The 20,033-nt window shown below is 39.5% G+C and overlaps 1 protein-coding gene across 5 annotated transcripts in view; it reads left to right on the top strand.

Moving 5' to 3' along the window:
• Nucleotides 1–20,033, top strand: part of TMTC1 (transmembrane O-mannosyltransferase targeting cadherins 1) — a 224,026-nt gene that overhangs the window by 30,157 nt on the left and 173,836 nt on the right. The gene's annotated exons all lie outside the window — the stretch shown is intronic.

Here is a 20,033-nt window from a genome sequence, read left to right as displayed (position 1 = left end):
TCTCAGAAACGCTCCTGAGGATGCAGGCTTATCTCCTTTAACGTGTAGGATTTTCTTTCTTTTTTGACTGTTTTGACCTAATGAAAATTAACATAGATTTATCAGAACAGGTGCTCACTAAATTAGGTTGCCTCTAAAATAGCTCAAGCCATAGGCAAGCCAGAATTTAATAAAGATGGAAATGAGCCTCATATTATTAGCACTTTGCCAATTCAGATTGCTTGCTGTCCTTGCTCTCCGTGCAGCCCCAGAAAACTCTTTCCAGTGTCTTTGTTTCTGATAATTCCCGCCTTGCCTGTGTTTTGGGTCTTGCTGTGTTTGTTCATCAACAAGTGTCTGTTGAATATGAACCGCATGCCAGCCACTGATCAAGACACCAGGTTTGTCCTGGGGAACAGTGATGACAAAGTCCTTTATCCTGTGTAGCTTCCCTGCCAGTGGAGGAACACAGACATTAAATAACCAACAGGGAGCGGATGATGTGACAGAAAGGGACAGATGGGCTTGGCCTGCGCACCTTCAGGTTGATGGGTCAGGGAGGGCCTCCTGAATGCTAGTGAATGAGAGGAGCAGCTGGTGCTGTGAAGCTCTGGGCAGAGGGTCCAGACTTAGGCAGTGAGCAAGCCGGGGATGGAAGGCGCAAGGCTGGGGTGGGCAGGGCCGCGTCCGCACGGGGGGAGTTTGGATTTTATTCTGAGTAGAAAGGGAAGACTTTCAGAGAGTTTGTTTTTGTTTTTTTTTTAAGTGTGGAGAGAAATGATTATATTTCTTTTTAAAAACATTCACACTGGCTTTGTTGTAGTGCATGATGTTAGGGGAAAAGAGTACAGTTGGGAAAAAAGGATTAGGAACCTTTTGTACCAAGAGAATGAAAAAAGAAAGAAAAATAGAACAGACTTGGCTGAACGTGATGGAGCCTGGGGTGCAGAGATGTGGGGGGCTTGTGGTCTCTGGATACAGATCCAGCAGGACTTGCTGATGTTTGGGGTGAGGGTGGGGCAAGGCAGGAAACGAGGCTTGGCAGGTTTCTGGCTTGAATAGTTGGGTGGATGGTGGCATCAGTTACTGAGCTGGAAGGGCGAGGGGAGAAATTGGTTTTCTGAGAATTAGGGGGAGGATAAAATCATAGTAATGCGTGAAATTCCTCAGGAAGAAAGAAAGAAGATACACAGTCAAAACAGTGAGGAAATCCAGATTTTTTTGTAGAGGGCCAAGGAGGAAAAGAAGACAGAGTATTTTGGGGAATTGTTCATTTTTTTAAGGAAGGCCAAGGGGGAGAAAAAAACGGGAGTTAGCAGAGCATTGGAGGATTTCAAGGTGGGACTGGAAAATGTGACTGTGAATCCCACAGAGCAGGGACCATGTCGGGTTCTGCTCATGTTTGCATCCCAGGTTACTGCCCTAGCGCCTGACTAATGGCAGTTGCTAGAATATTTGTGAAATGAATAAATTAATGAGTGGATGGTAAGAAAGGGTGGGAATTAAGTAAGCACAGATAGAACATTTTCAGTAAATATGATAATGAAGGAAAGAGGGGGAAAGATGTTACCTAGAGGGGTGTTAGGTTTTGTTTCAGTTTTTGTTTTCATTTTAATGATGTGTGTATATGTGTAGGTAACTTGCGGAGATGAAAGAGATCAAAGATGTTGGGGCACAAAGGGATAAGATGAAATATGAATACCAGTGGAGAGCTGGCAAATGTTTACCAACTGGCTCTGCAAAGAAAAGAAATCCTGGCATGGAGTGTTTGCCAGTTTCCATGTACATTGCTGCTGCTACTGAGGATTTCAAGCTACCAGTGTGACGTCCCTGAGCGTGGATTGGGCGGGATAAGCCAGAGCAGAGCCCCCATAGTAGGTCCATGCTTAACAGACAATAAGCGTAAATAACCTCAAGAGCATAGAAAATAGTAAATGAAGTAAACTAATGAGGAAGTGGTGAGCTCTTGAGTATGTATTGCCTGTGTTTAATGTGACTTCTTTAATTTTAAGTTTATATAATTTAATTTTCAATAAAGGCTGTATTTAATAATTGGCTTGCAAAATTCCCGAAAATCTTATAGGCATCTCTTGCAAGCCAGTGTGAGTCAACTCCAGTACGCTAGTGAAGAAGGCCCTTTAGGTGGGGAAAGAAAATGTCATACCTGTTATCTGTCTGCGGTGTACCAGGAGGTGGGTGGGTTAGCGCTTCCCCTGTTACCCCATCCCAGTATCCGTTTAGGACAGATATTATACTTTCCATTGCCAGGAGGAGATGGAAGATCTTGGAAGTGAAAAAAACTTTGTCCACATTTACATAGTTGATAAGTGGTACTCAAGTCAGGATTGGAACTCAAGCTCTTTGACCCTCAAACCTGCTCTTTGCCCGTTTGCCTTGCTCCGAAGTCCACAGTCCAGGGTGAGAACGGAGCTTTGGGGAGGACGCAGGACGCTTGTATCATTCTCGGTGGAGCCGGCCCCGCTGTTGGCCTCTCATGGGTAGAAAGATGGCTCACTCGTGGTAGGTTCACAGATGAGGTACCTCTCATTTGCTCCAGTGTGGGATATTGGTACTAATATGTTGAATTTGAAGATATACTTTTGTAGGTTACTTTCTTTCCTTTCTTTTTCATCCTGAGCACCAGACTATTTATTTTAGAAAACATGATTCCTGGGGGGCTGTACGCAGCACAGCTGGCGCTGGGCCAGGAGCTTTCTAAGTTAGCATGTCTGTGGGCAAGAAGGACCATTTTGCCTCCTTGGACAGTAAAGTTGTCATATGTTTTCCCCCTTTGGGAAAGAAAGGTGTTATTTATTTGTATAAATCTGAGTATTAAAAAAAAAGCCATGATTGAACTTTGGTCAGAAGGTGGTTAGGTAAAGCCAGTATAAGTTCAAAAGAGGCGACATCCTAGTTTTTAAGCCTTGTTTTTGGCAAACAGCACTGAAATCCTGACTCCTTTATTTACTGATCTTGGACAGGTCATTTTATCCCAGTGAGCCTCAGTTTTCTCATCTCCAAAAGGGAAAAGTAATCGTAGCTCCTACTCTCTGATTGGCTGTCAGGACTGAAAGCGGTAGGACATGGGAGCTGGAGCCTGGGCAGGCGCAGCCAGCAGCATGATTGTAGAACTTTGGTGCTGGGAACACCGTTCTTCCTGTGTGGGTCTCTGAAGACCAGGGCGATTCACAAATGGTGAATCTGCAGCATGCACGCAGGCAATGAGGAGTGGGTTTTTGGGTTTTTTTCTGGTTGAACTTAGAGACTGCTAGTACATATTTCTAATATATGCATGGCATTAGGCTGACACAGAATTGGGCTAAACACTCAGTTAAAATGTTTTTGAGTACAGGGAAAGAACCCAAATCCAGGAAAAAGATCCTGCTACAAGTCATTCCTTTAGTTGCCTGTTTTTCTGTGTGATTAAGTGATTGGCTTATGGGTAAAGTAGAAAGTACAATCCAAAACTTAGGGCTTAGGGTTGGGATCAGCTGAAATTTCAGTTGCTACTACCTTTTACTGAACTGCTCTATGTAAAATGAGAAATGTTTTGTATGTAAACGTCCCCCACCAACACACACTATTTTCATGGACGTACTTTCCCTTTCACATTAGGAAGCTCAGTGATTTCTACATGAAATCTTATCTTCCTATCTATAACTCATGTTTGTAACTACATATATAAAATCATTTTCATGTATGTAATTGACTAGTTTGCTATTTAAATGATAGTGGTCACAGGATGCATTGAAGACAGTTTTTGGCTTAATAAAGTCTTGCTCATTTCCTCTTTTTTCTGCTGCCCTGCAGGATCTGTGATGGACCATTCATTCATCCAGCAGTACTTACTGAGCACCTACTGTGTGCCAGGTACCATTTTTGGTGTTAGGAATATGACAGTGAAGTAAACAAAGCCTTACTCTGGTGGAACTCAGGAAGATGATAATCATGGTGCTTTTACTTAAAATGAGTGAATTTTCTACCTTTGTGGGCAAGATGGTGGTTAGATTTTCCACCTCAGTGGGTCTTAAATGTTTTTCTTGCATCTATCTGCATATAGGCATGCAAATCAAGAAACTAAGACAGGTTTAGGACTAGAGAACAGTTTGGCACTTTTGTGAAATTGTGAGGTAATTAAATTCAAGGGACTTAGGATGCAAATAATATTTTGACCTTCACTGATGGAATACTGAGCAGATTAGACTCCTGAGGTGGGATTTTGAACTTTTACTTCACACATCTGATCCTATGAGTAGGGGACATGTGTCTCAGATCATTATTAATAGCCTATCAGCTTTGTAAGAAACTTGGTGAGCTAGTGAAGTGAGATTTGAAAATGAGAAAAAAATCTGTTGAAAACTTGTGTTACTGATGAATAACTGGGTTCTCTTGTGATATCCCCCTCCCAACTTTACACACCTTTCCATTGACTGAAGTCATATGAGTCAGTTTCAATCTGAGCTGCTGCTTTCAAAAACGACATAACTAAATGAAAGAGGAGTATAGTGAACTAATAGGTCTATACTGAAAATACAAGCATCAGTTAAAGGCTAAATTTGAAGAGTCATAATAATCAGTCCCCTCCTTAATGCAGATGTGTGCCTCATGATGCATCCATGTTAAGAGCACAAACCACCTCATGGGATGTAGACACAAACTAAGATCTTATTTTAAAGAGACTTTGCAAATTCTTTAATTGCAGCTGATCGTTTTTATTCACTTCTTTTGCTGTGTTCAAAGATAATCTGGGCCACATTTTGCTATGCAATTATCTCTCTTCTTCAATAGTATAAATACTTCAGTCCTTAGATGCAGTTCTCAGATGGCTACATCCCGGCAACTGTGACTTATTTTGGGGAAGTAGGCTCAGGATGGTGGTGGAGCCACGAAAGTATTGTTAAATCTCAGGCTGTATTTTATAAAGACACTGACCAAACCAACCAGCATAATTACTGTTAAAATAATTTATTATTAAGTGGCCTATGACTGCTGACACACAGGATCCTGTCGTTTAGATACAACAGCCAAATGATACGGTCTTCTGACCTTTGTCTCAAACATTCCCTGGCCTTTTCATAGCTTGTCAGCATAGCTTTTCCTCAGACCCTCCCATAGTCCCCTTGGGTGATACTGAGCTGCAAACCTGCTCAGTGAGTATGAAGGCCCTGGGGGACGGGGGTGGGTGGGTGCTGCAGACAGCTGTCCTCCTGTGGAGAAGGAAACACTGTGCTGAGAAGGGTGAACAAAGGGTGGTGTTTTGCTATAGGGATGATGGGAATGGTGGGAGATTATTAATTTTTTAAAAATTTTAAATAAAATTGAAAAGTTATTTAAGAAAAAACTCTGTTATCAGGATTCTTAATTAAGAGCTGTGTGTGTTGGGATTTATTAATGTGCCTTTAACATTCTTTGGTAGGGTTGATTTGCCCAAGCTGGGCTTCCGAATTCCTTTAAAGTAGCTTTCCCCAAATATGGAACTTAAAAGAATAATATGTGGATGGAGAATTAGAGAAGAGTTTTTTATTCTCTCTTACTACTTCCTAACCGTAGTTGAGAGTAATTTTATTCTTCTGAACCAGACCAGATTATGTGGGAAAACATGAATTAGCTTGATGTGTTCATCTGAAAGCTTACTGAATCTGCCTTTGGGTCTTGAGCTGAACTCAGTGCTAAAACGGATCATTTCAGTAAAGTGTTCCTTGCATTCATTCAGAGTTTAGCCCTGAAAGCTTCTTCCAAATAAATCACATGCAAAGGAGGCAAATTCATTTTAATTTATGGATAGCAGTTGGTAGAGCTCCTGACTGCTGACAGCTTCTGGTTCGTTCTGCTTAAGCTTGATTGGGGACCAGTGCTTGGCAATCTTCGATCCCCTGTGAACCTCAGCCAGTGGCTGATAACTTCTTTCCTTTCTCACCATCATCAAGCGCAGGCATCCGCTTTCCAAGTAGATGCCCAGGGACATATGTTGAGAGAGGAAACTCTTGGAATGTAGGCATCACTGGTTGGCATGCAGTTCTGCAGTGCTAAGTAGACTCTTAGAAGCATATCCCAGGCCGCATGTCTTCCATCAGCTCTGCAGTCGCCCTGTGGAATACTCAGCCTCTGTCCTGGGGTGATTAAGAGGCTGGGGACTTCAGGGCCACCAAGCATCTGTCCCTTCTTTGGCAGAACCCAGCTAGGCTCTTAGGGTGTCAAAGGGGTATTGCCGCTGATTTCTTTGCTCTTTTAGTTAATACTATTGTCATCCAGGTTCATGTTTTTTTTTCCTCTTTCTCTTTTCTCATAATAGCCTGATGAGAAGTGGTGGAGTAATTGTCATAAAAGCAGTAGCAGTTCATCTTAACATTGTAAATGCTCAGGGGTAAATAATTCTTTCATGAGAACATTATTCTACGCCAGGCAGTAGATCATGGTTTCAGATAATTTGGTGGAACCTCCAATTTGTTACTCTGAAAATTGTCTGCCACACCTTTTGATCTGGTTCTATGTTTTGTAGATTGACTATAACAGAATTTTAAAAATATACATGCATGAAAAAAAATTTTTTTTTTTAATTCAATAGGAGTTTGGAGGGACTGTTTGTCCAGCAGAAGGAAAAAAGAATTGTGGAAATACAAATGAGTTGGATGTTCTCTTATAATTCAGAAGCAAGCATCACGATTGTGATTTTCATCAATAGCAACGTCATAGGTGCTCCTGTGGCTCTCTGGGAGGGTGCATTTACCAGTGGTCAGGAACCGTGTTACAGGTTTTTAAGTACAGCTTACAATTTTAATTCTACAAAAACCAATGAGCTATACAGTGCACACAGCAGTAAGGAGCATGCACTCATACCCCGGGGCCTCCACTGCTTAGCAAGTAGATGGTCTTTGGCAAATTACTTCAGTTCTCAGGGTCTCCGTTTCCTCATGTAGATGGCAGTAATGCGAGTACCTACTCCTGAGAATACTGTGAGGAACAAACAAGTTAACAGGGAAGGAGCGTAAAATCGCTTCTCATAAACGGGAGTACTAGGATTTCCGTCCTTCCCCCCATGATTATTTTATTCCCAAGCCAATATAGAAGAATTATTGTTGAGAAATATTTTTATGGTGTTCATTTTTCCTTTGCTGTTTTTATGAAAGTGGTCTGGTCTCGGTTTTACCTGTTTATGATATTTAGTTATTTCCTGTTTTTTTCATGAGTTTACAGTATTAGAGGGAAGTGATGATAAAAGAAAACATTCTTGTAGCCATGGAGGAAAGTTCGTTGAAGTCTGGCAGGATAATAGAATGCCTGTGTGTTGACCTTAAAAATTAAACAACGAACTTTATCAAGCAGCAAATGAGTTTATTCAGGAATAGCAGAGGAATTATAATTTGGGACATGCAAACTATGGCAATCTAGAAGCAAGTCCAGAGAACAAAGGAGGAGATTGTTGTTTTATAGAGGAAAGGAGGAAGTTTGGAAAGGTTGTTTTGCACAAATGTTCATTGGAGGAAAATGAGTTTGAAGTGGTGGTGGCCTCCCATTGGCTGAAGGTGAGGGCAGCTAGCTGTTGGGCCAAGAGGAAATCTTCCTTCTTCCTGCTGAACTCTACAAGCTTTGATTGAGGTTCCTTTTATTCATTTTCATATGTGTTACCACTTGTTCTTAATTGATGAGTGCCATCCTCATTATAAGTCATCTCAAGAGATATGCTTAGAGGTATTCCTACTTTCTGAGACGAACAGTTGAACTTTTTTTTTAGTTCAATATTTTTGATGTTGTTAGGATTACTAGTGAATAAAATGTCACTTTAATAAACAAATCTTTATGTTGAAAATCAAATAATAAAGGCTTAATTTTCTAGTGTTTGGGATAGATGATCTTATCATATAGGAAGAAGTGTTTCGTGCTATAGATTTATGAATTTTTAATGCTGTTCATATTATTCACACCATGATCTTTATTACTTTATATGTAATCTGGAAATGCATATTGATTTTGGAATCACCTTAAGCAGCAGTCTCCACAAGGAGCGTGGCATTAAAGATTTGCTCTTAACGATTTAAACTCCAAAAATATTGGTAAAGTGTTTAAAGGGAACAGAAGTATGGATTTTTAGGGGATGAAGGCAGTTAATATATCATAATTTGGAAAAAAAATATAAAACAACCCAAACCAAACAACCAGCCAAAGTTGGATGGAGGGGAGGAATAATGTTTGTGTCATATGCTAAGAGCTAGTCATGCCCTCAGTACCTAATGAATGAACAACACATTTCAGCTTTTGAACGGTAGAGCTTTTAGTTCCTTAACAGTTAAGTCTTTAACAGATTTTTTTTTCATACTTTGCATTTGGCTTCCTTAAGTAATTTTTCTTTGTGAGTGTGAAAGGAATATGACTTTGTGGAAGGGATTATGATCCATACTCCAATTATGATTTTAAAAGGTTTTATTAAAAATGGTGCCCAATCATAAAACTGCAGTTCAATTTTCCTGCACAATCAGTGAAAGAGTGTGCATTGTCCTCAGTGCAATTTGTTTCTTTCTTCTGTAGAGTGTATAATTTATGCATGTAAAGGATAGCTAAGCCTTTTAGGTAGGTTGAGATTGGGTGCCAATCTCCAGATATTTTTAAACAGAAAGTACAGCTGTGTTAATATTGCCCATTAAGAGGGCATGATTATTTTGAACATGAAACCTCTCGCCATTGTCCCTCATTACTGTTTGTGAAAAATCTGAACAACATAGAGACGCTGGCAGGTTTTTTGTTTGTTTTTGAAAGAGAAGAGCTGTTTTCCGGGCTGTGCTGAACCTGAGAGGAGAGGCGGCGTGAGGCAGTGTAAGGAGCTGCTGCCTGGTTCGTGGGAAAACTGGTTTCTGCTCGGATTCTGATTTGCTCCGGTCCTTACTTAGGCTTGTTATTTTAGCTCGCTGGATTTTTGTTTTCTTCTCTGTGACATGACACAAGGGAGACAGGACAGAGTGCTCTCAGGTCATTTGATATTCTCTCTAAGGTCTGTTTTGGCCAACTCTTATGAAACTGCTGTCATTTTTCCTCTTTGAGTTGCTATACTCTGTTGGCATGTGTGAAGTTGGAAGTTGGGTGGGAGTTGGAGACTGACCCCAAAATGAGACGCTGTTGTTGAGAGGCTCTCCTACGTGACTAGGCAGACTGGTTGGGAGGACATTTTGCTAATGTGCATTTTGATATTTTCTGTTTTCCTTTTCCATCTTGAATTCTTGATTACCAAAGCTTTTGGAACTTAAGTCAAATGTATTGCTGGAAAATGTCGATATTAAAAAAAAAGATTAAATTTTTCCTTAGACATGTTTTGCCTTCAGCCATCGTAGACATAATCAACGCGCTGCCTTTGCAAACCAACCTTTGCTGACTACTCAGAAACAGTTCACCAATTCATTTGATTAATAAACATTATTAAACATCTACTGTAAAACATGTCTTAGGCATCTTTTGCTTGCAAAGGACAAAACCTTTTAAAAACCTGTTTAAGCAAATTGGTATATTTTGGGGAAGGATACACTACCATCTAACAGCACCTGAGGATGGGTATTGAGTGTGATTTCTGAACACGCAAAGGAACATGCAGAGGAATTGGTAGTCAAACATTTATTTTTTGCTTTTTTGGGCTTCATAGTTTCTGTTTTGCTTTTCTTAAATCCATGTTGTTCTCCTTTCCCCTCTTTTTAAACACTGGCTCTCTTTAATTGGTGAGCGCAGGGCTATCTCAGTCCTAGCTTCATATAGCTTCTCAGTTCCATGCTCCATAATTATGAGATGAACTGGGATTACTGTATCTTCTCTTAAAGTTCTTTTTTTAAAAAAAAAGACTGATTGGCACAGCATGGATTAACTTACACCAGGATGGGAAGTCATATAAATAAAAATAATCTCACCAAGGGTGGCCAGTGCAGTGATAGATGTATGTACACTGATTTATGAGATACACGGGGTGGGATGTCATAACCAGCTGGGCAGTCTGGTGGGGCTGAGTCTTAAAAGATGAGCCAGTAAGCTGAAGAATGGCAAGACAGTCTTTCCAAGCAGAAAGTGTAGCATGAGGGAGGACGTAGGGCATGGATCTGCAAAGTGTGCATTTGTGTGCGTGCATGGGTGTGTGTAACTCCAAGCAGCTCTGGAGTAGTGAGGGAGGCTGGGAGGTGGGCAGGAGCCCCGTCTTGGGGGAACTTGGGAGGGAGGCCAAGGGACTTTGGCTCCTGAAGATGAAGGAAAACAGGTGCAGTGATGATGCTCATCTTTGCTTTAGATTCAGTTGGAAGAAAAGGCCGAACATCCAGCCAGATGGAACATACTATTTAAGTGAAGATGAAGAAACTCAAGCCATTTGATATTATTATATTTTGGAGCATGGTAGAGCTGTAGTTCTCAGATTTTTATAGTTGTTTCCTTCGTATTTATGAGAGTTCAGTGTTTTCTCTTTGCCTTTCAAGATTATGTCTTACATAAAATTTTCTTCACACAGTTTTGTAATTTTGGAAGAATTCTTATATTTAAGAAAAACTAACAGGAGACTTGAGAGTGCATTAACCCATGGTAGGGAGAAACAATGCCATTTAGTCATGCCTATTAAATTGATTTAAGCCTTTTCAATTTGTGATTTTCTTCCAAAGAATAGAAATTAATGGAAACTTCACAGAGGTAATCATCTTTTCCTGTTATGCATTCAGTAAGCTACATTTTAAATTTTGATTTCCAGTTTCGGATTAAAATCATTTCTTCATATGTGTACTGTGTCCAAGCAGCTGTTATATTTTGTATTGGTTTAGACAATTGCTTTTCTACTTGGCAAAGAAAATGAACAGATGCAAAATAAATACCGTTTTCTGGCATGATGAGTTGGAAGCTCTGCAACCTAATGTTGACTGCATTTTCATAAACAAAGTAGCAAAAGTACAACTCCACCTTAAGACTCTAGCTATTAAGTGCCAAAAATTTACTTTGGCCAGGAGAGAAATTCTGACTGAGTCTGTAAATGAGACTTAGTTTTAGAGCTTGGATATAAGAAATAGAGTTTATTTTTCATGTAAGGAAAAATAGTATGTTGACTTGAGAGCAGATACTGATGTAATTCTCCCTCGAAAGTGATTCTTCCCTTGGTTTAGATTCTCTTACCTTGTTTTACTTTTAGTAATGATGGAACCGTAGTGTGTTCAGTGGTTAGGTTCACGGATCCTGTAGTCACACAAAGTGGATTTAAGTCCCTGATTTCTCAATTAGTAGTAGTATAAACTTGGAGTAGTGATTTCCACATCCATAAAATAGGAATAATTAGTAACAATTATTGCAAATGGCATGAAGTATGTCAAGAGTTTAGTATAGGGCCCGGTGCAACACATGCACCCAGTTAGCACTTATTACTGTGACGTAGGATATTGTACACTAGGATCTGGAGATCTCCACGCTTTCTACAGTTGGTCATGGGACAGAGAAGCTATTTAATATATCTGTGCTACTTTTCAGTGTCTTGAGAGTTTCGGGTTAATTCATTGCCTCATTCCATTGGGAGGTAAAAGGGAGCTAATGTGGACTGCATATTACAAGCCAGTAGATGAACATGGATTAGCTCATTTAACTGTCACCATATCCTTGGGAAGTAGGTCTTCCCACCACATTTACAATATTTGAAGGCAAGGCTCAGGAAGATTGCATAATTTTCATAGCATTACGCAGATAGAAAGTGGGAGGTGCAGAATCTGATCCTGCATCTATCCGATTCCACTACACGCGTTGCTCCAGGCTGTGGGGATCAAGCCCTTTCTAATGCTTCCTGGAAAGATTTATGAGAAAGTTCTAGGACTGTCATGGGGAAAGCAGAAGGAACCTGGGAGCATTAATCTGTGGCGCCCGAGTGCTTTACCCACTTTACATCTTGGGTGCCGATGTTCTGCCTGGCTCTTGGTCGCACCATCATCACGCTGGAGAGAAGGGGGATTGCTCTGTGGCCTTGGCTCGGCCCTTTTTAAAAGGACATTCTTTAAGGTGAAGTGCTGGATGGAATGTGTCACATTTCATCTGTAAGCCGTCATTAAATACCATTTTCAAAAGGTTGTCTAGAGCACCTCTGAGCTGGCTCTTCAGGAATAGATGCCATCCTGGGCCCCTGACTATTTTATCTATGGGGTTTTCTGTTGGATGGTTGTGTTGTTCTGCGGTGAAACTTTATGTGTGACACTCCTGGAAGATGGATTGTGTTTGTGTGTGTTTGGGGGGGAGGGTAGTATTGCTTTATGGACTTCTGATTAGAACTATTCAAAGTTAATGCGTATCTATGAAAGCATTCGCTGTGCGCATGTCAAAACAGTTCACTGTGGTCACAGTTGTATACTAGTAAGTCATACGTTTGTGGGGTTTTTTTTTTTTTTCATTTTATTTTTTAGAGCAGTTTTAGGTTCATAGTAAAGTTGAAAAGAAGATGCAGAAATTTCCCATATACCCACTGCCTCCATACATGCTTAGCTTCTCCCATTATCAACATCACTCACAAGAATGGGAGATTTGTTGCTGAGGATGAGCCTCCGTTGACACATCACATCACCACCCATAGTTCATAGTTTACATCAGGTTCATTCTTGGTGTATTGCATTCTGTGGGTTTGGACAAATGTATGATGACATATATATATCATTATAATATATTGAGAATATTTTCACTGCCCTAAAAATGCTCTGTGCCCTGCCTATTCATCCCTCCCCACCTTTCCAACCCCTTAGCAATCACTGATTATTTTTATGGTCTCCATAGTTTTGCTTTTTCAGAATGTCACATATCGGAATTATATAGCATATAGCCTTTTCATATTAGTTTCTTTCACTTAATGATATATATTTAAGTTTCCTACATGTTCTTTATGACTTGAGAGTTCATTTCTTTTTAGTGCTGAATAATATTCCGTTGTCTGGATGTCCCTGAGTTTATTTACCCATTCCCCTACCGAAGGACATCTTGGTTGCTTCCAAATTTTGGCAATTAAAACTAAAGCTGCTAGCACTATTTACAATAGCCAAGATATGGAAGCAACCTAAGTGTCCACCAGTAGATGAATGTATAAAGAAGACGTGGTACATATACGCAATGGAATACTATTTAGTCATAAGAAAGAAACAAATCCTACCATTTGCAACAACATGGATGGAGCTAGAGGGTATTATGCTCTGTGAAATAAGTCAGGCAGAGAAAGGCAAATACCAAATGATTTCCCTCATTTGTGGAGTATAACAACAAAGCAAAACTGAAGGAACAAAACAGAAGCAGACTCAGAGACTCCAAGAAGGGACTAGCAGTTACCCAAGGGGAGGGGTGGGGAGGGTGGGTGGAGAGGGAGGGATAAGGGGACTGAGAAGTATTATGATTGGCATACATGGTATGGGGGTGATCATGGGGAAGACAGTGTAGCACAGAGAAGATAAGTAGTGACTCTGTGACATCTTACTACACTGATGGGGTGTGTGGGGGACTCGATAATATGGGTGAATATAGTAACCACATTGGTTTTCATGTGAAACCTTCATAAGAGTGTATATCAATGATAACTTAATAAAAAATAAAACTAAAGTTGCTATAAATATCTGTGTGCAGGGTTTTATGTGGACATAAGTTTTTAATTCGTTTGGATAAATACCAAGGAGTGCAATTACTGGATCCTTCATAAGTATCTGTTGGTCCCTTCCAAAGTAGCAGCACCCTTTTGCATTGCCACTGGCAATGAATCAGAGTTCCTATTGGTCCACACCCTTGCCAGCATTTGGTCGTGTTAGTGTTTCAAATTTTGGCTATTCTAATAGGTATGTAGTTATATTTCAGTTTTATTTTCATTTCTCTGATAACATATGTTGTGGAGCATCTTTTCATAGGTTTATTTGCCATTGTGTATTTTCTTTTTTGAGGTATCTTTTGAGATTGGCCCATTTTTTAATTGGATTGCTTGTTTTCTTCTTGTTGAGCTTTAAGTTTTCTGTATATTTTTAATAATGGTCCTCTATCAGATATGACTTTTGCAAATATTTTTTCCCAGTCTATGGCTTGTTTTCTCATTCTCTTGACATTATTTTTCACGGGGCAGATGTTTTTAATTCTAGTGAAGCCCAGCTTATCCATTATTTCTTTCATGGATCGTACCTTTGATGTTTCATCTAAAAAGTCGTCTCCATACCCTAGGTCATCTAGGTTTTTTCCTATATTATCTTCTAGGAGCTTTATAGTTTTGTATTTTACATTTAAATCTGTGATCCATTTGAGTTAATTTTGGTGAAGGTGGTAGGGTCTGTGTGTAGATTCACTTCTTTTTTGCATATGGATATCCAGTTGTTTTAACACTATTTGTTGAAAAGACTCTTTGCCCCATTTTATTTCTTCTACTCTTTTGTCAAAGACTGATTGGCTATATTTATGTGGGTCTATTTCTGAGCTCTTTTATTATGTTCCATTAGTCTGTTTGTTCTTTCACCAATACCATACTGTCTTGATTACTGTAACATTATAGTAAGTCTTAAATTTGGGTGGTGTTTGTCTTTCAACTTTATTCTTCTTCAGTATTGTGTTGGTTATTCTGAATATTTTGCCTATCCATGTAAACTTTAGAATCACTTTGTTAATATCCACAAAATAACTTGGCTGGGATTTAGATTGGGATCGCATTGACTTTATAGATCAAGTTGGGAAGAACCGACATCTTGACAGTACTGAGTCTTCCTGGCCGTGAACATAGAGCATCTCCAATTATTTAGTTCTTCTTTAATTTCATTCATTAGAACTTTGTAGTTTTCCTCATATAGACCTTGTACATATTTTGTTAGGTTTTATACTAAAGTATTTCATTTTTGGGAGTGCTAATGTAAATAGTATTGTTTTTAATTTAAAATTTCACTTGTTCATTGCTGATATATAGGAAAGTGATTGACTTTGTATATTAACCTAGTATCCTGCCACCTTGCTATAATTGCTTATCAGTTCGGTGGTTTGTGTATATTTAGTTAGTTAGTTAGTTGATTCCTTGGATTTCCTACATAGACAATCATGCCATTTATTTTTTCATGTCATTAGTGTTTATATTTATTTTTTAGGAGAGGCAGTTTAAGTAATGAGAGGGCTGCTTTTCTTTTTTCCTTCTTTTGGTTTGAGAAATTTAAAATATTAAGGGGAGTATGACAAAGTAATATAACAAACACCCAAATTATGTTTGGTCATATTTATTTCATCTTTTTTTTTGCTTTCCCTAGGGAATGAAGCAGTATTGGTTTGACCAAAGTCAACCTTAACGTGGCCTTTGATCTCATTCCCTTTGCTGCTCCCTCAGGAATAGTGACAGTCCTAGGTTTTGTATATATAGGCTGTTCTCTGGGTCTGTATCTATCCCACCTAAACTATCCTTCACCTGTGGTTCATCTGGTCATACAGTCAGTTTCCACATAGAAAATCAATTGGAAGACCTGTGGGGCTGGGGAAAAAAACGTACACATAGGAATCTCCAGGTTTCACCGTATCTTGATCTCCTTAACCTGTATCTGTAATAGACCTGGGGAGGATCTGTAGATCTGAAATAACTCCGAGAGCTGTAGTCTGGGAAAGGCCTATGTTACCTGAGGCTGACTCAGGGATTTGTTTTCTTTTCTCCTACTTTCTTATCACCTGGAACATCTGCTGTGTAGTTGACGCTCAGCCCTGGCATAGATGGGTATGGCTCTTTGGGCCTCCTGACCTTCACACCCTCCTGGTCCCCTGGTACATCTGAGCAACTGTGACTCAGAAATACTTACTCTGAGGCTTTGCACTGGAGTTACAAGGGCAGTCAACTTTCTTCCATGTTTATCTACTTTTATCATAGAGTGTTTTATGAATGTCATCACTTTGATGGGTGTAATTTCACAAGTATTTATTAAACCTCTGCTAAATGATGAAGTAGCAGTTCTCTCACTGGACATAACAATGAATTCCAGTAACTAATCCTTCAGAGCATATTGAGTATAATAATAATAACATTTATTACTCACACAACGTTTTGGGAGCTTATATATGTTAATGCATAACAACTCTATAGTTAACAACTCCATTGTTACCCACATTTTACTGATGCGATAATGGAGACAATGGAGGAGAAGTAACTTATCCCACATAATTTAGCTAATACATGAAGAATCTGGAAGTCGTACGCCTGCAGCCTGGATCCTCAGTCTTTGCTCTTAAAACCAATTCACTGTATTTTTCCTCTGCAAAGAGAAAGCTGCCTTGGTAAGAAATCTCATGTCTTCAGAAAGCGATCAGGTTGCTGGTGTAATGAGAATCCTCCTTCCAGAATGTGGAGGGCTATACGCCTTCGTGCCTTCATGAGTGTCCAGCCCTCTGAGTGGGTGTTGGCGTTGCCTTCTGCCACGCACTTTACCTCTGCTCACCCAATCCTGGCTCAGCTTAGTTCTGAGGTTTAATGAAAGCACAATGGGTACACAATTGGTTGTTTAACTGTTAGATATTTTTAACTAGTCTGGAGTAGCTTAATTCTTATGACAGAAGCAAAATATTGTCAAGAAGCACAGTTCACACAAACAGATCTATCAGATTATGGTCTATATTTGCAAAGAGTTGGACTAGCCCTGGAGGTGCACAGAATAGAGTGGCAATAGGTAGATGTCTTGAGGCAGAAGGATTCGTGCCTTCAAGAAATACCTACCATAACAGAATCTATTGTAAAAAAGCAAAACAAAAGAAAAACTCCAAATAAACCAATATGCAAATTAAAGTAAAGTTAAGTTACTCCTTTTTAAGTGAGCTTTGTGAAAAATTGCTAGTGGCAGTCCAATATGAAAAATGTAGGAAATGTTGCCTGTTTTTAAAGTCTTTTGCTCAGATTATTTCCATAATGTGATTCATTCTCTCTATCTATCTATCTATCTATCTATCTATCTATCTATCTATCTATCTATCTATTTTTTTCTTTCCTTTGGGTTTGTGCAGCTGTCAAAATAACTTACGATCCTCTGGCCTACTGCTGCCCCAAAGGAAGGGTGTGCTAAATGTGAGGAAGGAAAAGGTGACAGACGGATGTGGGAAGGAGTCAGGGATTCACCCATATGAAAAATTGTTGCATCTTCTAGAACCTACTTGAAAAAAATCAGAGCATGTCAGTTACTCTTCAGATCAGAAAAGGCATGTAGCCTTACTAGAGACAGGCAAACCGCACACGGTGTTCAGCAGAAATAAGTCACCCCTGTGTATGTCCTACTTCCTGGAGTTTAAGAGACATGAACATGTAAGACAAAAGGCAGTATTAGATTAGGAAAAAATGAATCATAGTTTAAATAGATACCTTTTGTCTGCTCATTGAGAAAGCAGATGTACCAACATACATTTTAGGGCACATTAAGTTCCTGGGTTGGGTGAAAGAGAACAGGGGATCATTGCATTAAGAAAAGGTGCAGAGACTCCAGCAGTGATATCAGAAGCAAGTTATTTTCGTTCTTAAAGTGTTGGATATCATATCTTCAAAGAAAAATCAGTAAACATCTTTATGTGCATTAATATACTGTGGAAACAGCAGTGGAAAGAAAAATGGCCTCAGGTTTTCAAAGCAAAAAATAAAAAGAAATGGAATCCTCCCAAGAAAAACAATAGAGTCAGAGCAGAGCAATATTGAAACAGGTGAAGAAAAGCACATGATGTGTGGAGCACAGCAGAATCATTGATGGCTCAGAAACTGAAGGCAAGACTGATAAGGAGAGAATAGAGAAGCAGCTCATAAGAAATTCAAGCTCACGCTGAGGCATACAGCCATCTGATCGCCGATTCTGTCAGGTTGCAGCTAGGAGAGAGAGAAGGCAGAATGTGTGCAGAAGATGGACATTTTTATCAAAACATGTTACTTCTGGGAGAAAAAGATGTACAGACGGGGCCTGAGTCTAATTCTTGAGACCTCTCTATGCCGTTCAAGTGGCTGTTTGTCTCTGACATTAGGGATTTTAAAATGTGATAAGTAAACAACCTCCTGGAAGGTGGGAGGATGGGTCCCAGAGGCCTCTGGGTGTAAGGGAACAAGGTGGCTGGCTGAGAAGTCAGTTTGCATCTGTACTGTTGGACTGACTTTAAACTGCTCTGAGAAGGTTGCATGAAGAGGATGAGGGAAGGGTGGACAGGGCTCTGGGCACAGTTTGCCAGATGGTGATTCATCCTGCCCGTCTACACTTGCCATTCACCTCCATGCCTTCTCCTTTTCCACTCACACAGCAGTGCCTTCCTGCCCTTGAATGCCCTTCCCTGAGCATGCAGCCCAGTCTGGTTGTCTCTCGTCCTAAGGCCCACTGAACTTGCTTTTGCTTTACGGGTTTGCAGTTATCCCTCGCTACCGTGTATTTGTAATCTTTATTATGTGTGCCCTTTTCAAAAAGATTCTAAAGCCTCGGTGCTATGATTCTTTTTTAATTTTTTAAAAATCCCAACAGTGTAATACTCTATATAACACACAGTTTAGCCTCAGTAAATATTCTTTAATCGCCTAATTCCAGGAAGAGAATATTCTGATCAAATGAAATAATCATAATACATATCCTAGTTTATGGGAATTAGAATGAAGTTGCTTGAGTGTTGCAGTGGAGAAAAAGGAATGAGCAAGAGAAAATAGTAGCCAAGAAAAGCTATATAGTAATGGAAAGAATGTCCTGGAATCTGATGGGAATTGATATTCTGGCTTAGAAAGATTAGGTCAACTCTGTTCCAAAAATCTTTAAATGTAAAATGAAAAGCAGTAACAAAAGTGACTGGAAAAATGCATACACATTTATGTAGCCATATAGGAGCATTCCATTTTGGTTTTTGTATCCTAATGGATTCAAAGCATGAGCATTTTTTATATATTGGTTATTACTGTTTACTGCTTATTAAATATTATGTTATATATTTATAACAAAACTTTAAAAAACATTATTATTTATGTATTGGATATTATTTGTTATCTGATTTCTTTAGAGTCAGTGAAAGGAGAAAGTAAATATTAGATCCAAAGACTTTACATTTTCTTGCAGTACTTGCTTCAAAAGGAGCAGTTTCTGAACAGTTTTTTCTTTTGTTTTTCTTACTGTTTTTTGTTCCAGGAATATTGTGTATTCTCTGCTGTTTTGCTATTATGTTTAGAAAATCCACTTCACTAGAGTTTTAGACTATTATTCAGACCATTTCTTTGTTGAATGAAATTCTCTTTTAGTAAGATGTAGCGTTCCCTGACAGGAAACTGCAGAAAATAGATTTTCATTCGTTTGAATTTGCTTCTCACTAGTGATGCCTTCCTCCAAATTCCAATTCATGACCTTCCTCAAGAATCTGTAGAATCCACTCCTGTTGAATTTCGTGTTAATAGAGATGGTCCTTGCAGGACGATCTACTGTGTTTTCCCTTGTATGAAGCAGGCATTTAAAAACTCATGCTATTAATAGGAACAGATTCTACCGGAACAAAGCAAGAAGTGAGGGCCTTTCCCCCCTTGTTGAACAAATACCAGGGGAATTTCTCACTGTGATCCTTCACCTTTTTACATCCCAAATGAACCAGTGCTAATTTAACCTTTAAGATTCTGAAACCTAAGAACCATTCTTACAAATGTAATGGGCCTTATTCAAATTGGGGACAAGTGCGGGAAGAGCAGGTGGCAACTTTGTTAGTATCAGGAGACAGTTACACCATCTTAGTGCTCATAGCTGCGTCCTGTGCTGCAGAGGGCACTGCTGGCGGCCTCTGGAGATCCTTCTCCAAGATGGTTCTAAACCTAGAGTCTCTGCTTGCTTGCAGTAAATTTTACTTTTTTTGGGAGGAAGAGTGGGAGAAAAGAACCGATACACATCTCCTGTTCTCTAGGCATGGGTATTACTTCGATGAAACTTTCAAGCAGATGTGGAAAGATAATTTTTCAAAGCCTCAAGTTCAGAATTTTAAGTGACACGTATCACTAATAAGACATGACTCCTTCCATCTGCCTCCTAAGAAATGTGGCTGTTCTCTACAAAATACCTTTTTAAAAGCTGGCACCAGCCAGGGTATTTGTGGGAAGTGGGGTTGTTCTTGGGCAGATG

This window comes from Manis pentadactyla, chromosome 14 (genome assembly GCF_030020395.1).
Source record: "Manis pentadactyla isolate mManPen7 chromosome 14, mManPen7.hap1, whole genome shotgun sequence".
In the NCBI taxonomy this organism is placed as follows: Eukaryota; Metazoa; Chordata; class Mammalia; order Pholidota; family Manidae; genus Manis; species Manis pentadactyla.
This window is presented reverse-complemented; position numbering and strand designations above follow the sequence as displayed.